Below are 19,843 nucleotides of genomic sequence, written 5' to 3'. Positions count from 1 at the left end.
GAAGGGGGAGGTAGTTAGGTCTGCTCTTGGAAATGGTTTATGAATAGTTAGGCAACACTTCTGTTAGTAAATCCTTCAAAAGATGGGTTTTGTTCAAAAGCCAAGGAACAGGTTGTGTACTTTCATGGCAGAAATGCTAAAGGTGTTTTTTTCAACATTTTTAAAACTACATTTTCCACTGTCACTGTGCAATGCCATTTTCATTTAGCGGTGGATCTGTGAAAGCCTAGGAAAGAAAGCCAAATGGGGCAAAATTGAAATAAAACCTTTTGTCTGCAGCTGAATGAAATTGTCCAGGTTGACTCAACAGGAATTTTCTCATTTTGCAGTTTAACCAATAGAAAGAAAATATATGGTTTTGATTGACTAAACCCAATTTTAAGTCAGCCACTGAAACAAAGCATCCATTATTGACCCAACACTGCTAATGACTAAACCTCCTGTTGCTAGAATATGTTGGGTACAAGTAAAAAAAAAAAAAAAAAAAAAAAAAAAAAGAGAGAGATGGTGTTCAGTTAGTACATTTTTGAGGTCAATGCTTTTTCCAAATACTGTATAGCTTGAGCAGAAGTGTGAAAGGAGCCATTAAGCAGTTCACCTGGCTTGAGCCAGGGCTGGATTATGGCAGCTAGAAACTCGGCTCATCATCTCACTGTTTCTTTTTCCCTCTTTCCCACCTCTACATCACAGAGTCAAACAGTAAATTCCCCAGGATGGCAAACAAGAGTTTATTTTCTGTATGGGCAGTATCTCCCTGGTGTATAGCAAAGGCTCATTGGCACTAATCAATACCACCACAGGAGCAACAATCGTTTTAACTCTTCTCAAATGCAAAGCTTGTTCTCATGTTTTCCCAAAACGCTCACCTCCTTCTCTTTGATAATAAAGCTGGTCGAAACAATTTTATCGCCCTGCCCCCAGTGGAAGGACAACTTTAAACAGAAATAAAATCCTCATTTTCTACCAGTTGGAGATTTTAGCCCTCTAAAACTGGAGAAGAAGCCCCAGCCTGTACGTCTGAAGACAGATGCTGTTAACGAGAGCCTGGGCCTGTGCTGGACTCACATTCTGGGTTTTGATGTGGATTCTAAGACCAGAATCCACATCATCCTTCATCTCATTCGGATTTCTTAGTCTTAGCTGAATTCTCTGAAACAATTAATATTTGCAGAAACATCTTGGACATGGTCAATGAAAATCTACCCAGAGAAGCTGCAATTTTCAAAAGGTACCTAGCACAGCTGCACCATCAAATCTAACAGAAAAATCCGATTCTGAACAGTTGGTAATTCCTAAGTCAACTGGCTTTCCCTCTGCCTCCTCAAGCCCTGAATCTTGTACCAGCTGTGCCTTAAAGCTGCGCTCAAGAGAACCAATAATAAATGCATTTGTAAAGTTTTTTCTCTTTTTCTTCATGCCAGATTAAGAGGAGGGAAAAAAAGCATCCTGAAAAATGAAAGAGCCTTTCTGTTTCTTACACATCTGTAGCTTATTAAGGAGACTGTCATAACTGAAGACACTCTGACCAAACAACTTCAGGTTTCCTCTGGTACAGCATAAGTAGCCCATGGTATCTGAGGCTGACAGGATGCCAGGGATCACCAGCAAACTGGCAGCAACAGGGGTAGCCAGCATGGTGCGAAGTGTGTTATTCAGTGCAAACACCCTTGGAGGACTGAGAAATTGCCTAAGAAGTCTAAGTCATTTGAAGAGATTGTGACATGTTAGAACCCACAGAAAAATGTTTCTCCAATGCATTATTTATTGCTTTTCTGTATTTATATAATATCCAGCTTCCTGAAAGTAATTTGTTTTGGATTGTGTAACACTGGGCAGCACATCAAACGTATGTTAATCAGTGGTAATAAAACACTAAGTTTTATGGTCACTGAGGTATTAAATATTGCTAATAAATTATAGGGCTAGCATTTTAAATGAGCTATAGTTTGGAGAAGAGCAGTAACACCATGTCTGAAAGCATTAATTGCCATTGCCCGACTTCCTAATTATCAAGAGTTTCAAATATGTTTTTTAAGCTAATATATCACTCTGTTATGTACGCAATGAAATACAGCTGCATTTGAAGAGCTTCAATAGCACTAACTACATTACCCCTTCAAAGCACTTCATGGACATGAAAACATGGTACCTCTGTGAAACAGTTAATTATTACTATCCCCATTTCATACACGGGGGAAGCAGAAGTGCAGAGAGGTTAAAAGTCTCCACTCAGACCACCCAGCTTGTCAGAGGCAGGATTTGCATCAACGGGGAAATATATTCCTTGGGCTTACAGTGTAAGGAGCAGGCAGGGCTCCCTTTTCGCAGATGCAGCCTGACTATATGGTGACAGCAATCCAACCTCAGCAGTGACATCCCATCCCCACACCGTGTTTGTTCTGCACGTGGACTGGCAGGGACTGGAAGAATCAAGAAGCCTTGGGATAACTAACAGAGGGAAACTGCACTGCGTGTGACATCTTCTCCTGCTGTCTGTGCGCTGGGACTTATTTTAAAAGCAAGATTTTTGTGAGTTTCTATCCTACCTGTTCACCATGGGATTGCACTGTCCCAACCTCCTATAGCCAATGGGATAGGTCCTCGGCCTCATCCAGCTAAATGTTTGTTGCATGCTTCCATGCACCTTTGATACAGGGGCACAGCAGAGCTGCTTACATAGAAAAGTGATATAGATTAATATTTTCTATACATTTACCCTTTGCAGGCTCCTCTTGTCTCAAAAAAACAGCTAGGGCCCAGCTCTGCCCCGATGACACTCTGATGTAATTCCACTGAATCATTTTGAATGAGCTAAGAATCTGCCCTCCCAGCTTGGGCTATCAGTCGACAGTTCATGTGAATGTTTCATGGAGCTTTACAAATACCTGCTGCTCCCGGGACTACTGATTCACCCTCTGCTTTGTGCCCTGCGGGCTGAACGATCAATAAGGCACTACCTAATGCCTGATCTGACAAATGGCATCCCGTGAGTCATGCCCTTTCCCTGAAAAGACGTCGCTGGTGAAGCACAGATTGCACGCGGCGTGCATGAACGCGGCAGCTTCTTCCAGCACGGTGGTAGAAGCATAAAGACAGATGGATCCAGCAATTGTCCCGCTGTGAGTTTGTCTTGAATGAGGGGTGAGCACATGCCGTGAGTCACGTTGACAGGTGTGTTATTAGTGCAGTGATTCAGGTGCTCTGGAATGTGGCTTTTACAGTGGCAATAAGACATTATCCTTAAACCAGGCAACTGCCTCAGCAGTGGGAGAGTCCTTACTGGGAATTAACGTGAGGGTTAGGTTTCAATACAAGAACTGTGGAAATCTGCTACATCCTTCAAAGACCATGACATTCTCACCTGTAGAGGACTGCTAGCCAGCGGGGCAGCTAACAGGCTGCATGCAGTGGGTTTGAGGAGTCTGGCAGCACTCAGGGATGAACATGGTCTGGCCTCTGCCTTGCACTCACTTTGTTTCAGTCCAGCTCCCACACGGTATGAAAAATATGAGCCATGTTTCCTCTATTACTGTCCATTCAGCTCTCCCCAAGCACAGTCTCGATAAATGAGTCTCGTGCTGGAGTGCCCTGATCTGCATCCGTGCCTCAGGCCTGCAGGGCACTTTTCAGACCGCTCCAGGAGCTTTGTTGCTGCTCACCAGACCATTTTGGGGGGCAAGACGGCACAAGAACATCTAGCCCTGACTCATCTGTATGATGCACGGCTTAACACAAGGCTACAACCAACCAACCAACACCACAGTGAGTCTGTTGGACTGGGGATGACCCACGTAACCCAGGCAGGGCCCAGGTTTGCTGTGCTGAGCTGCCTCCTGGCCCCCTTCTTGCTGCTCTGCTCCCACCCAAGGCTGCTACCTCACCCTGAAACATACAGGGGCACGCACAGCCTGGTGGTACAGCCAGATAGCTCCCTGCTCACTACAGAGGGGCAGAGCAAGCCCTCACCCCATCTGGGGCTGGGCATCACACCCCACTGTGGCGCAGAAAGCCACCTTTCCTGGCAGAAAACCTCCTGCTGATGTGGCAGCCTTGAACGAAAAGGCTGAATGCCGAGCCTGTGCTGCAGGGCTTGCGAAGAGGCATGCAGAGCATAAGGACATGATATTTGGCAGTGGGAGCCTGCTCCTTTGCTTTGTGGGCTCTTTGCTGGCTGGCTTGTGCCTCCTGACGCAGGCGCTCTGCGTGTGGTGTGGCCCAGACCGCCTTGGGGGCGCTGAGGGGGGCCGGCTGGGCCCCGGCATCCCCTCCCTGGCACTGCAATTAATAACAGCACTCCTGCTGCTCTCCAGCCAGCCTCGGTGCCATCGCTGGGTGACCTGTCAGGGAGTCTGGCCTCGGGGATGCAGCAAGAAGGCACAGCTGAAAAAAGACGTCTTACTCCAACAAGGCAGTTGCTCCGCTGCCAAAAAAAGAAAATTACTTAATTTCTCAGGACAAAAGGGAGCTGAAAATTGGGATGGGAAGAAAGACAGAAAAGAAATAATGCAAATCAAAGCACATTCAGACATTTCACAATCGTATAGTAAGAAAGCATAAAGAGCATTCACAAACACCCAGGCACAGCCATCAGACGTGTCCAAACCTCAAAATCAGAGATGACACAAAAATTGCTCTTAAGGAAGAGACATTTATGAAATGAGGAGTTATGTGGAAACTTCTGTGAGGGAAGTTCCTTCAGCTTCCTTCAGAAAACATATGTGAGCTCCTGAGATGTTTCCATTTCTTTCTAGCTCTCTTATCTTCTGTTCCTTGCACAGACTTTGTAAGGAAAATGAAAACTAGTACATTGCTCTGCAGTACTCTGAACACTCCTGACTATAACGATCAGTGGCACCACATGTTGAAAGAACATATTTTTTCTTTAAAACCTATTTAAAGTTACAAAGAAGTCAAAATCCATCCCAACCCCTACCTGCCTGATCTGCTGATGACCCTTGCGTATTCTGCTGAAACACCGACGTTCACTTGGGAAAGCCATACAGGTGCTTCGTGCAAAATGCTGCTTATATTTCTTGTATATTCAGGGCAGTGAGCAGAATACAGCCTCGGGTCAGAGTAAATGGGCTTGGACTTACAATAACAACAGATTTGAATACTTTCCCAGAAGTCTGCAGCCTGGTCTGCCCTGTGCAGCCAAACAGCACTGGAGCACATCTGGTCACAAACAACTCAAAGAGGTGCATAAGCAAAGATTTGCTCCCCATTTATCCCACCCGCCTGAACAAGACCTAGTATCTGAGAGTAGCTTCTTCTGTCTGTCAGTCTGCTGCTTGCCCACTTGCGGCTCAATCAGCCACTACCAAACTTGAAGAGATATCAGATGAACAGGATCGGGAGTGTGGTAGAGCAACAAGACAAAGCCCACAAACGCTCTGCTTGGATTTCTGCCTGTTGCTGTATTACAGTGAGTCACAGGCACAGCACTACCCGAGCAGCTCAAGACCATTTGAAGAGTCCTTACAGGCATGCCTCTACTTGAATACTAAAATTTTGAAGATATTTTTCTCTGTAGGCCACCCCAAAACATGTATTTATTAAAGTTGATTTTGGAAACGATAAAACATGGCAGTCCCACTGCAGACCAGAACCACTTCCACATCAAAGCAACCCAGTTCTTTCACCAGATTTATAAAGTCTCAATTCTTATCCCTCCTGAAAACCAAAACACCACAAATATTTACTTTTCTGTCCAACACACACCTCGTTTCCTGCTTGAGTATTGCAGGCAACACCACTTCAGTCATGCAGCAAACAGACACGACTTCCTTTTTGCTCCCTCCCTCTTGCTCTCCCCTTGGTCCCTCTGGCTTCGAATTCAAGCACATCTACTTGTTCTCCTGGTGCCAAAAACCGTACATAAGAATCCTCTCTTGCTCAGACTGGTCTGCTTGTCCTGAAGGGGATAGCAAGTTCCAAAGGCCCACTGAAGCCAGGGCTTTAGTAGCACTAACATCAGTCACCAGTGGTCATCTCACTTCTGACTCTAACCACTGTGAAGACACAAAAGTAGTAAAATCATTTTGTCTTATTACTGCCCCAGTCCTTACCAAAAATTGATCCCGCTGCTCTATAGCAAACTCTATCACAATCCTACATCCCTCCACAGCAGCCAAGGAAATGAGAATGGGATTAGAACTTGAACTTTACCATTATCCAAAATATACTTCAAAATGCTCACATCCAGCTCACTCTATTTCTGAAATCAAAAAATAAGGAGATGCATTTGGGCTTCTCTTCTACCATTTTCTCTTTTTTTTTTTTTTTTTTTTTTTTTTTTTTTTACCCTCATTCTTTCATTCAGTGTCCTGTTCTGGAAATGCTTGTGGTATTTCCATCCATTTTGTCTCTTCAGTAGATCTCCTCATCAGAAAACTGAGTGGCCTCTGATGGTTCGAACTCTCCTGAAGAGCCACACGTGGAGCTACTTGAACCTTTTGCTGTATAATGCAAGGAGAAGTTTACACCTGTATACTTCTGTAATGCACTTGTATTTCTTGCAGCCCAAGATGAGACTTGCAACTGGCAAGGATTTAACCTACAATGTCTAAAAGCTTATACACATACTCCCAAATGGTGGCTATTAAAGACTTAATTGGAAATAATTGGGAAAGGGGAATCCCACATTTGGATTATGTACCACAAGTCCTAAGAACTAAGAAAAGCAGACTGTCAAATGTAAGAAGAGAAAGTTCTGGGAATTTTCAAATGATTGTTGTTGCTAGGAAACCTTCTTGGTATCCACATGTTCAGCATTTCTGTCGCATTTTATCCACATTTCTCAGACAGTGCTACTCCGTGCCATGCCCTAAAGGAGAAAAGTGCCAAAAACAGCACTGTAAAGCATTTAAATGCCTTAATAAAAATACTATAAGGATGAGAAAGCTATATTGGATTAATTTTAGTCTAATTTGAAATGTAGAGAGATGCAAGAAGGAAAGAGGAACAGCTTTATCTGAAGCATTTATATGATCCCCGTTACTGGAGCATCTTAATTCTTTACAATCTCTAACATATTTATGCTAACAGCACACTTGCAAAGAGGGAAGTATTATTTTCTGCATTCTACGAATGGGGAACAGGGATTCCGATTCTTAAAAAGCCTTTAGGAGTCAAACTCTCACCGATTTCAGCTGAAGTTGGGTTCCTGTGTGTTTTGAGAACACAGAGCAAAGCAGCTACAGCATGCACAAGCAACCACGAGGTCAGAGGCCTAGCGCCCTCTGAGCCCAGCTACCCAGATGCAGTGCTGAGCATGAAATTCAGGTCCCTAAACTAACTGCTCCCTACCCAGTTCTGCACCTCACCTTCCTGCAGCTGATTACTCCTGATGCTGTGCTGCTCTTCTTCCTTGCTGCTGCTGAAGAGCATCTTGCTTCCTTCAGACCTTCGTCAAGATCATTTGGACTCCAAAGCTCACCCCCAAAGTACTGCTCTCCCTCTCTGCCTTGCTGTCGTCGTGCTCTATTCCACTGCCTAACTGCCTGCCGTTAGTAATGAAAACCATCAAGCAGAACGAGACTCATCTCAAATCTCAGCTATGCTTTACATATTTTTCCATTTGACAGGGAACTGATCATCATTCTCCGAGAATGCTTTTGCCCTATTCCTTCACAATGTCGTCTTGAGGCAATGAAATCTATGCCCCTAAGAATGTTGAACACCTTGCTAAAGTCAACTTAAAGTCAAGTTGTTGCTCCTCTTACAAGGCTGTCCTAAAAGGAAATCAGATTGATTTGACATGATTTCGAGTGTGAGGACCAGAAAATGGTAATACAGCAAGTATAAAATAATACGAATGCGAGTCAATGTCTAACGAGTCTAACTATCCCCTGTCCCCTCCTAGAAATAATAAAAAAAAAAAAAAAATCCTGAAGAATACTCACGTTGCTGCTTTCTCCCATTGTTTGTTGAGCAATGACCAAATAAATACAATTTCTCTTTTAGTTCAGCCACAGACAAATAATTTATTTTCCCAGGCCTTAATTCCTTTATACCCTACAATCCAGCTAATACCTGCCTTTCAGGATTGCTAAGACTTTGCTATTCCCCATTCAGTATTTACAACAACCTCATGAAAGAGATCCTGTGTAACTACTGTCATTTTAGTATTTGGGAAAAAAAAAAAAAGTCACTCAAGTGTAGACGCACCGATGTCACTGAAATTACTGTGAGAGAAGAGATAATCTGCCCACTAAGCTTCTATATATTCCTTAAGTATGAGCCGTTCTGGTCAGTCTCTGGTATGCTCGATGCACATAGTGCAGATGCACTTGTAGAAGTAAAATCTTTCCATTTGGGGTTCATTAGACCTAAGCAAACCATTTTCTGCTTTGGTCTTAGTGGTTTTTTTTGCTTTCCTCCACTTTTTCTGATGGCTCTCACACAGACTGCAGTGACAACACTGTCAGCAGTTCATAAGGGGGCCAAACCCCTTCAGATGTTGCATACAAGTTTCAGAGCTGTTTTCAGATTTACTTGCTTTCTTGTTTCCTTGCTGATATCCCTTTGATGCCAGTGAGTAGATTTGGACATCAGATATACAATCAGCATGTGGGACAATTTCCCTACAAACTGGCCACATTCGCAGTCATGACTCGTCTGTTGGATCTCCAGAGATCAAAATGAAATGCATCCAAAGTCTGTGTTGTTTTTCTACACCCTAGACTGCTACAGCAAAGTAGTCTTGGAGCCAAACTTCCTTAAAGTTGACAGGACACCAGACTTAGCAGTCATCTGGGCACCAGACTGGATCCAACTCCAGTAGCTGGAAATGAAGATGATAAATCTTTCTAATTTATCATGGGAGAGATTAAGAGGTGCTGATCAAAGTGCTAGTAATATCGTCATTGTCTGGACCACTACGATTATTTCATTTAAGCTGCCACTCACTGGCACCTAAATATACCTCCTTTTGTTTCTCTCTCCAAACGTGTCTGCTTTATACAATATGCTAAAAACAGAACTTGTACCAGGCTGCAGGGGATTTTGGTTTATTTTTTGTAAAAATACTAATTCAGAAAGTGGAGAGCTACAGTCCATGTATTTAACAGTCGATGCAGAGTGGCTTATTCTTCACTGCCGTGAAGTCTTAGGTCCATGCTCTTGTTTGGCAGGCTGGAGGCAGTGGGAGGTGCTCTGCCTTCAGGGCAGTGGGGAGTCTTGGCTCACTCAAAGAAAAAACACCACATTTTGGGTCTGGACATATCCTACAGGAGACTGCCCTTCTGGTTGGTGGCAGGGATAGCAGAGAGGTCTACAAGTAGGAGAAGGAGGGCAAACCCTTCGATTACTCAAGCAAGAAGGAGCAAGGGCTACCAGGAAGGTGATATCACACATTTACTGGCTGCAGCTCTTTTTCTTTAGTGAAGTGAACACAGGGAAACAACTTAAAGTATAGAACAGAGACAGGAACAAAACGATGCTGATTAATGTACAGATGGGTGCAGTTTAAGTAGGAGACACGAGGCTCAAGCCTACAGTCCCCAGCAGGACTTGGAGAAACAACAGGACCACATAGTCAGGTGCAAGAAGGTCAGGTTGTTCAGAAAGATTTCTTTATAAAAAACATCAAGTGGGTACAGGGACTCTACCTTCCCAGGCTGTTCTGTACTCTCATAGTTACTTCAAATTATTCTACATCAAAAAATTGGGCAGGTACAACAAAGTGACAGCCAGAGACACAATGAGAAGACAGCCTCCTACAGGGAAGAGTAGGACCAGCACCTTCATTAGGAGTGATTATGAAAGGGAAAATATTTAAGCCTCCTTGCTTTGAAACTAGTTTCACTTGGTTAGTTTGAAAGATTTTGCTAGTTTCAGAGATTCCTCATTTCCTGGATTGACAGTTTAGCAATATTTGTTCCAGTTTTCTTTCTTTTTTTTATATAATACAGGTGCATGATATGGAAAAACAAGCACAAATCTTCTATAATTAAGGCAGGGATTCTCCTGAAACTAGTCAGGGTTCAAAAGAAAATATATGTTTAAGCACAATCACAGTATTTCAGGAAAACTGTAAAAGCTTTAGTAAGAAGGAAAGGGAAAAGGCATTTTAATTTCAGGCACAGCTCAAGCATCATCCATCTTCCTTCCCTTCCATAAAGGCAAACATTCTCAAGTTACAAGTTTTGAAAGATTTTTCCAAGTCTCCATTTTCCTTGGAGCTTAATGCTGTCTTTAATCAAGACTTCCTCCTGGAGCTCTACAGCTTATTCTCCAGTCCTTGTAATCAGCATTATTTCTAGCCGTTCATTTTTCCAGACTCAGTAGTAGCAAATCAAGAATTATTTTCAAATTCACGATTGTGTCAAAAGTATCATTTAATTTCACATTATTTACTTTTTTCCTGCCAGCTCACATAAATGATCCTGCCAAATACTGTAACAACTGTTCAGCTAGGAAGACTCTTTCTATGAGGAATGCAGTTCCAGTCCCTCTGCTGTAAAGATTTGTGGGCAGGTTTTTGTTGTTGTTTTTTTTTTTTTTAAGGGAAAAAAAAAAAATTAAATTCTGAACTAGCTCCAGGTTGAAATTTAATGACAGCTCCCTTTGGGAACTAGCAGTCAAAAAAAACTCAAGGTTCCAAACAAAACTAAAAGGTATATAAATCCTACATACATTTGCTTTAGGGTAAATAAAACTGAATTGGTGCAAACCCCAGACAAGGGAACAAGATATAGACACTGTGAGTGCCTGGTAGAATTAAATGAGATACCTCTAACATAAGCATGAGATACATCCTAACATAAGCAGAAGATTTTCTACTGTTAAGACAATGTGGAAAAGATGAAGTGCATTGAGTCTTTTAAACCGATTTTTGATCACAACTATGAAAAGCACAGAAAGTGTTTATGGAAATTACAGTTTGGGGTGAGTTTATAGGAAGACCAGCAATGTGCAGTCCCCACCAACAGCATATGTAGAGGGTCAGGCTGACAGACAAACCCACAAATGGGGGAAACTGCTTTTCCTGGAAGGAGAGTGAAATACAGTTTCTTCCTCCTGGTCTGACAGCAAGAAAAGCTGAAGAGAGTTCAGCTGTCTTGCCTGGGTGCATCCATGCACCACTATTTTTTTATTTTATTTTATTTTATTTTATTTTATTTTATTTTATTTTATTTTATTTTATTTTATTTTATTTTATTTTATTTTATTTTATTTTATTTTTTGTATCAGCAACAAGAATCTGTTACTCAAATTCGAAGAAAACACTCCAAAATAATTGACAGATAACAAATGACAAGGAAGAATAAAACATAGAAAAACATTTGGAAGAATAGTGTACATTTTCTATCCTAAGTGTCTCTTGTATCAAACAAAGAAGATTTCAGAAAAGAATCTGAAGGAGAGATAGGCAACAGAGCAATTCAAGGAAAGTGTTCCTTGGGTACATACAGAGAGGACAAAGCAAAACAAATAGGAAAGGTGACAAGCACAATATGGTGATAGCCATTGTCATGAAGCTAGGTTGAATGGGTTCATGGGGCCGATTTTCTGAGGAGTCAGTGAAGAAAGAGCTGAAGATCAAGGAAGGAGTGAAGGGAAGGGAAGCAATAGCTAAGGTCACTTCAGAGAGCAGACAGCAGAGAGAAGATGCTGAGAGTGACAAAAAAGTGATAGACATTAATGGATTGGAGGTCTCAAGAGGGCAGGGTGAGGCAAGGGGCAGAGGGTAAATATGCTTTGTTGAAAGAAATGGAGAGGCAAGAGAGAAAGCGGTGCTCAAATGGATCAGAGAAGGACCAGTGTTTTGGGAAAACAGGAGCAAGGCTCTTTCAGTGAGTGGGAGTGCTGCTCTGGGCTTGTAAGTCAAGTGAGGGGGCGAGGGAAAGGAGACAAGAGGCTAAAAGGTCGGGTAGGATGTCGGTGGTGAAGGCAAAGTCAGCTGGGATGAGACGACGAAGAAAAGCAGGTATCCTTTTAAAAAGAGGGCACAGAGAGAGTAGCTGTGAGTGAGCGAGGCAGGAAACAAGGATGCACTGCCTGCGCCTCCCTACCTCAGCAGAGGCTGCTCGGGGCTGTCAGACACACTGCAGGAATAGCGCAGGGCCTTCATGAAATCTGGCAGGTCTTCAGATCCCAGCCTCTCCCCACCCACACCCTGCCTGCAATGAATAGCTCCATTCATCGGGGCCGAGGTATTGATTTCAGCATCTTCTCTAACATGGAAATTCATGGAGGCCTCCGTGCCTTCGCTGAGCTGTTTCCTGAGGGTTGCTGCGAGATCAGAGCCTTCCTCCTCCCAACCCCAGGAAGAGGGAGAGCCCAGCCCGGAGCACTGGCGAGGCTGTTAAAAAGTCACTAATCAGCAAATCAGCCCGACCACACAGCCCAGCACTAGGGTCCTTTTCTTATTTGTAAGCCCAGCCAACGCACGAAGGAGCCCCTATTGCTTCCTGGACTTTGGAGTTGGTGCAAAGAACACAGTGTGTGCCTTTAGGGTATGAGCACTCACGTTTAAAACTTACAGAAACCTGCAGCGATTTGACAAGTAACAATGCCAGTCTTGGTGGAAAGAGCTGATACAACTGCCACGAGGTTATCGTGGCACACCAAGTAAAGCGGTAACAGCTGGGCTGCTCCCAGACTGCAATCTCTGCCCATCAGCTTTATGGTTCACTTGTTCTCCCAGCTATGCCTTCTTTCTGCCTACTGGTGTTTGGCTCTGTGTTTATCATATGAGTGCTTACTGCGCACAAACTATGGTTTTGCTCTCATGTTGGACACATCTAGTGCAACACATTCTGTCCAGCATGGAAGAGGACAACAACAACAACATAACATAAAAACAGCCCCTCTGTTGAGATGCTAACTACTCTTCAGAGCCTGCTTACAAAACATACACATTCAATGTGTAATGTGTTTAACTTAAGACACTGCAGCATTAAACACACCAAAATAGACACTTCATACTAACGACAGCTGTTGCCAGCTGCGTCCTTTGAAGAGAATTTCTGACAAAACTGGACTCGTAAAAATAAAAGAGGTTATTAGCATCATCCCAGAGAGCAAACAGAAAATTGTTTTGCATTCTCTCTTCTTAGTTCCTCTCACTTGTTGTTAGAGTATCTGTGCACCATTTCCAGTGGTTCTAGTGACCCCATAAATCTTACCCAATCTCCATTTTCCTCCAACAGGTTGATGGTTGACTGAGTGTTAATTCCGTGTTTTGTTTATTTGTTTTTTTAATCTGAGAATCTGGCAGTTGAATTCAATAACTGCATCAGATCTACTACTGAAAGCAAAGAGTCAAGTGACTTTGGCAAAGCAATCACCCTAACAAATTAATGTTTGCACAAAGCTCCTGAAGAAATAACGTGTTGTAGAAGCGCCAAGAACACTATACGTAAATTTGCCTCCTCCCAGGCCTTTCGCATGCAGGGAAGCACAGGCGTATGAGTAGAGAAGTATGACTCAGTTTGAACTTTTGAATGAAATAGGTTTGACCCTTTTTCTGAAGGAGCAGGTTGCAGCTTTGTCCTCCAAAACCCGACAAACAAGTTCACTTACAGAGCTGACTTTCTGCACTTCTTGCCCTCTGAGTCTCACTCTTTCTCTGCTGTGCATACATCTACTGGTTACTGTACATAAAAATTCTATACTTTTACCATACCTAAAACCACATTTATCAATTTTAGGCAAAGTAAAATAGTTCGCTCTTTAAAAGAAAAGCAAATGATAGACGGTAACAAGAATAAAGAACAGGCCGATTGCCTAAGAATGAATGCAAAATGATTTCTTAAAAATTCCTGCTGTTTTCTGGGGGCGTGGGGGATGTTTACAATTCAGTTGATCAGACTTTCAACTAATCTCAAAGAAGTTTTACGTCTTGTCTTAATGAGGCTCACAAGAGGTCCCTTGGTAGTTTTCAGTGTATGTGTTACCAGCTTAACATTATAAGCAGCCAAAATAGGAAGAAAAAGGCACTGCAGGAAGACAGATAGTAAAACCTCACAGAGCTTCCATTCAAGGAGTCAGTATGAAGGTTTCTGTAGGCAGCAGTGATACTTGCACTGGGTGTTAATCCCATCCAGGCTTTAACGTCTCCAAAGAGGATAACAATTAGAAGAATTAGACTCCAACCCATCTTAAATTGAGCTACAGTGAAAACACAAATACATGAGTCACAGTATCTCTTGGGGATTGCACAGAGCTGACCTGATTAACACTGAGAATAAAAGAGCAACCTCCAATAACATTGTCCATGTTATAGATGCTGCAGAAAGCCACCACCAGAATACACGTGCACTCTCTGACCATGCCTGGCGCACCTTTCAAAGACAAATTTGCCTTGGTATCAAATACACCAAATGAGGGCTGCCTCTCCAGGCTCCAACTAAGATCTTCATGTGTATCACCTGGCCTTGTTATATTTCATTACTCTTTGCCCAGCACCAAAGCGAGGTATACATGATCTTACAAAGTTCTCCTGCCCTTCTGTTCACACCATGGAGAAAACCTGCTCTGATGACATCTCATTCAGGTCAATAGTGAGCTAATTCACATTGCACGTGGGTAACTGCAGGATCTCCAGTCTCTGTCAAGCAATATAAACACGTGTGCTCTTTAGATTTCTATCAAGCTCACGTTTCTGATCATTATTCCCAGGTAAAAATGTACTTTATAATTTGAAGGCAAGATTTATAGATATTTGAGCATCAGAATTAAATAACGATAATCCCTCTTCCACATCACAGTTTAATTCTACAAACAGGGAGTATACTCATTGAAGCCATGTTGAATTAATCCTTCTCCGACAGTGTAGAACTTTCCAGTTAGTCTTTATTGGAATATGGATTGGATTGGATGGTAGCACCCCTAGGTATTACTATGCTATCCAGGCCAGCATTATATGACAACACCCATCCAATGTCCAGAAGACCTGAGCAGCCAGGTCATTACCTCATACTTTTCACAGCCCTTCTTTCTGCATTATGCTATGAAAAGAAAACTACTGATAAGAGGTGAAAGGAGATGAGAGAAGAATTAAGCAAGGCTTACATTGGCCAGTCATTAGCTAAAGTGAAAATAATAAAATATATATATATATTTTTAGAAACTTCTGCATCAACAAGATCCCTAAAAGAACACAATTTCCTGTCTTCCAACATTATTGTCCTATACATCAAGAACTAAATTCTAAATAGACTAGAGAGCTATATGACTGACAATAGCTACTATAGCAAGAGTTATAAACTAAGTATCATTATTATTTAAAATATATTAAAAAAAAAAAAAAAAAAAAAAAAAAAAGACTGTTGGAGGGAGTGCAAAACTTCCAATTTTTAGGGCATAAGAAATCTTCTAAATTGTGGGATTAGGAGAAAAAAAAATAAAAATCTGCCACTAATTTATCCTACAAATGTCACTTTAAAGGTGTTTGCCAAAGATTACTGGAGGCAGTTCAGTACAGTTGAGTGGAACTGGCTCTTAAAATCCCATATGTTTCCCAACGCAGTTGTTAAAACCTCCATTAGTAGAAGAGCGTGTTGTGTCCTTCTAGTTGTATCCATTCTTCTCCTCCTTTCCTCATCCTCCCACCAGGCTCAGACCAGGAGGACCTTGGCTTTACCTTCATCCTACACTACTCATCCCAGTACTGGGACTAGCCGATGGTGTGGCAGAAACACCCCCAGAATCCCAAACATCTGAATTTCATGTCATGGTCAATGTCAGCAAGAGGATACAGGGACAGGGGGGTGGCTGAGCGCTGCAGCTCCCGTGCTGCAGGGACACGATCACGCTAGGATGGCTGCGGCCAGGCGGGTAATTTACAGCTGGTGTGAAGGTTACCAGAGTGGGGCATACCAAAGCCATCTCATTAACTCCTCCTACCCTCCAATCCAAAGCGTCACACTTCAGGTAAGAGCACAAATTAAAGGAAAAATAACAGCAACACAAAAACCCATAAATCTCTTTACCACATAAAAGCTGGGAATGGAGAGAAAGTTGGGCAGAGGGCCAGCTTCCTGCCACTTTGCAGACAAAGCATGTCACACCTTTAGTTTGGAAGTTCATAAATAGATTAAAACTGTTGATACTTCAGAGGCCAGCGAGCAGGAACAAGGTAATTTCTCTTTAAACTCCAATGACTACATCCAACAACAAGACTGCCATGTTGGCAGTAGGTATACAGTAGGTTTTGGGGGACCTTTTGTGGCTTCCCCCCAGTATTAGTGCCTGCTGTAAGCTCATTTTGAAAGAATGATCTCTTTTTGTATCTGCATGGGTGTGCACGTGTTGTCCTCAAAGCAAGCTATTAGATTAATGTCATTTTAAATTAGCTAACAAATTAGCTAAGCCCTTATTCTGTGATCACCATAGGAATGTGTCCTATTATCTAAGCATGCGGGACATCAGGATCTTTATTTGGGGATATGGAGGGCAGGTGAGAAATCTTTAAGTCTTCTCCTCTGACTGTGTGTCTTGAACAAAAAATGAGAGCTGCCTTTACTGAGGACATAGGATTAAGCTCACTTATTGGAACTTGTTTCCCAACCCTCAATGGCATCATACTCTCATTTCTTCCTCTTTAGTTTGCAGCATCTGTAACCAAGGAGAATCAGAGATGGGAAGTAAAGAGAGCATTGACATTTTTCAAACGATCCCCCAAAAGCGGTGTATGAGAATGGAACGTTTCCATTATGCAGTTGGTACAACTCCTAGTCAGGTCAAGTATATCTCCCTCACATCACACCCAGTGCTGGTAAGCGGATCACTTTGCACACACGCATCCAGCTGGCTCGGCTCACAAGTGCTCTGCATGACTGCGCATTCATAGGCAGGTCTTAGACATCCAAAGCTCTGCATAAGCCAGAGCAGCAGTTTCCTAATGAGGAGAGTAACGCCTAGTATTTGAGATACAAGTTCCATTCCCTCTACATAATAAACTCCTTCATTACTCTGTTGTGCCATTCTCTATCTGAAAAATAATCCACTTCTACTGCATGAAAGAGTTGCAAGTGTAAATAAAGTCTTGTAGACACTCCTATTAGAAGAGCAGGACACGTAAATCTCTACAATGTAGCTGGAGGAGCAAAAGCAAATCTAAAATGACTCTGCAAAGTGCTTAAGTTTAGACTTAACTGCAGCAGTTGCCCTTTGTGCACCTTTCATAACACGGTTTTCTGAATTCATTGAAGACTTCGGGGAAGAATTTGGTTTTAATTCAGAGAACAAGCCTGCTTAAACCTTGCTTCTGGATGGAGTAATCAGAGGGGGGGTCGGTTATTTTATTTCTCCCATAACATAAATTATGTGAGGCTATGTGTCGGTCTTAGAAGATCCTGCATCTGGAGATGGGACTTTTGCCAATTATGTCATAATTTTTCTTGCCTGAAGTGCCTTGCATTCGTTATATAGGAATCAAAATTCTAAGCAGTTCAGGTGGTGAGTAGATTTCCCTGTGACGATGAAGTATATTTTATGTTAGACTCTTAGGCCAGCTTCCTGCCACTTCATAACAAAAATATGATTAATGGTACGTAAAATCCATATTTTAGGATAGAAATAAATTGGGCCATTGCAGTATTTCTATTTATCTGGGGAAATTTTATTCTGTCATTGCTTGACAATGTAATTCTACAGAATAAAACAAGGCTTTGTACTAAGGGAATTTCACTTCTGTGTTTAAAAAATATTTTTACTGTAAAATGGTGTGGGAAAGGCCTGAATTTAAGAGATTAATAAATTAGATAAGTGCTTTCTTAAAAGGATATGCCAAGGCACTTTTTACAGATGGAATAGTAGTAGGCATAATCTTATTTTAAATAAAAATAAATAAATGAATGAATGGAGTTTATTTTTACACAGGAGTATGAAGAGCAGATTTTTGGTGACTAGGAGAATAACGAGTTTTAGCAATTACAATGAATTCACAGAAATCTGCAGGAAGAGAAGGCATTAAAATATTGTATCAGCCAAATACATGTTCAGTGCATGTGTGTATGTATAATAAAATAACATTTAAGTCTTGCTGGAGAGATTTTTAGCCAGACATCTCAAAGAGCTTTCCTAACGTGGAAAATACCATTTCACAAGGGAGCAAGGGAAACACAGAGCAGCAAAGTCACTTTTCAGGGATCTGCTTGGTCAAAGAACAAAGAGTAGTGTCCTCTCTTAGAATCTGGTTTTATACACTGGACTTATCACACACTTACACTGAAGACACAGTATTGTTCTGTAGAAAAACTGTGTCGATTTTTTTGGCTCAAAACCGCAGTAGATAGCAACATAGTGCCCCTTACCCTGGTTTCCCATGGATATTGGTTTTATTCTGGGATTTGAAACTTCCTCATTTTGCTGGAGGAAGGCTTCATGTTCATGGGGGAAAGGAAGTGACTAATGAATGGTGATGAATGGACAATGAATGAGTTTGCTTTAGCCAACCTCTGGACAGCCCTTCTGACAATATTTCTGAAAATGTCACAGGATCACAGCAGGGTTGGCATTGCTTGGGGTTGAAGTGTTAGAATCAAGACCTGAAAGTGGTGTTTTTGTGGACAGACCTCAATGCAGATGGACAATGCATGGAAACCTGATGGGGGGGGATTTAGAAAGGAAGCCTTTGGCTTTCTTCTGAATGGCAGCTTTGAAGGGATCACAGTTACCTACATGGTAAAGAACCTGCAGACACCTGAGGGTTACCTTTATACACCCAAAACATCCTTCACTTTGAAATCTCTAGCCTTCATCCAAATCCCTTATGTGTGGTCAAGGAACAGGATGTTTCTCTTTTCTTGCTTCTCCCTTTCCCTTTTTGCCATCCCACTCTTACTTCCTTCCCCTTCTCACCAGAAGATGCACCTGTGCCATATCCTAACTAATCCAAAGGCATGTTTCTATGAAACAAAGGCAGCAGCCACACTGTGCATGGTCGATCAGCAGCAATGGCAATTTGCACCCAATACCAAACTCAGCTGCAAGACAGCAGCTTCCTCCTTCCAGCTGCAGCCCAGAAATTCAGACATCCAAGGCTGGTAGGTGCAGCATCCTGATGTGAGATGAAGAAGTTTGGATATGATTTACTGTTAAAATCACTCCTGGAGCTGGCTAGGCTACAAACAGGGAACACATCACACATCTCCACAGTTGCAAGGCAGTGGTCTAACTACTGCAACAGTAGTTTCTTCCAGATGTAATCAGAAGTCAAACTGCACATTCATATTAAGATCAGGTGAGGCTTGCACATAATTTTAAACCCAGTTCTTTGCCTCTCTCATCATTCACTTTTAAGCAGGTTGTCCTCTTTCACAAAGGACATTTTGAGGTACTTTTCTGAACTATGACAAAGATTTTCAAGGCAGCAGAGACAAAAGTTAAGCTGCAGATGCCACTGGAAGATTAAAGAAAGGAACTTAGCACTTCGTTCTTTCAAACTTTGGGTATAACGTATCTGTTGTGGTTTAGCTTTTTTAGATGTTAATATTGCAAAGAACTTCTTCCTATTTGTGCAAAAAAAAAAAAAAATACAGGAGATCAAGAGTTATCTAACACGCATAATGTAAGCAAATCATTTATGAAGGCACAGTAAGCCTTGTGGTCAACTGTGTTGTATAAAATATTAGAAGGAAAATGTGGCCTCCGGTATCATTACACACTTATGCTCAGCACTAATAAAAAAAAAAAGTAAATGACCCGATATCCAAGACAAATTCAACCTTCTGGTAGGAAACAGTATGAAATTTTGTTGTCTGAGTTATGTTCTAATCATAATTTTGGATGAATTTGGCAATGCAATGCAAACACAAACCAAGCTGAACACCATGGTGCTTTGTTGCCAGAACAGATTTCTTACATAGGTCCAAACAGTCTGGTATCACAC

Source organism: Aythya ferina (assembly GCF_964211825.1).
Source record: "Aythya ferina genome assembly, chromosome: 4".
NCBI lineage: Eukaryota > Metazoa > Chordata > Aves > Anseriformes > Anatidae > Aythya > Aythya ferina.
The sequence above is the reverse complement of the archived record's forward strand: the minus strand, read 5'-3'. Positions refer to the sequence as shown.